This window comes from Arachis duranensis, chromosome 6, assembly GCF_000817695.3.
Source record: "Arachis duranensis cultivar V14167 chromosome 6, aradu.V14167.gnm2.J7QH, whole genome shotgun sequence".
Classification (NCBI taxonomy): Eukaryota; Viridiplantae; Streptophyta; class Magnoliopsida; order Fabales; family Fabaceae; genus Arachis; species Arachis duranensis.
In genome coordinates, this window is record NC_029777.3 from 64,173,911 (window position 1) to 64,174,543 (window position 633).

Sequence of the window (633 nt, forward strand, 5' to 3'; positions counted from 1 at the left end):
AACGCCAAGTTCATGCTGCTGTCTGGAGTTAAACGCCAGAAAAACGTCATGATCCGGAGTTGAACGCCCAAAACACGTCATAACCTGGAGTTTAACGCCAAGAAAGGCCTTTACACGGGGATAGCTTTAGTCTCAGCCCCAGCACACACCAAGTGGGCCCCAGAAGTGGATTTCTGCACCAATTATCTTAGTTTATTCATTTTCTGTAAACCTAGGTTACTAGTTTACTATTTAAACAACTTTTAGAAACTTATCTTGGACCTCATGACATTTTCAGATCTGAATTACATACTTTTTGACGGCATGAGTCTCTAAACTCCATTGTTGGGGGTGAGGAGCTCTGCAGCGTCTCGATGATTTAATACAATTCCTTTGCTTTCCATTCAAACACACTTGTTCTTATCTAAGATGTTTATTCGCGCTTAACTGTGGAGAAGGTGATGATCCGTGACAATCATCACCTTCCTCAATCCATGAACGTGTGCCTGACAACCACCTCCATTCTACATCAGATTGAATGAATATCTCTTAGATTCCCCAACAGAATCTTCGTGGTATAAGCCCAGATCGATGACGGCATTCATGAGAATCCGGAAAGTCTAAACCTTGTCTGTGGTATTCCGAGTAGGATTC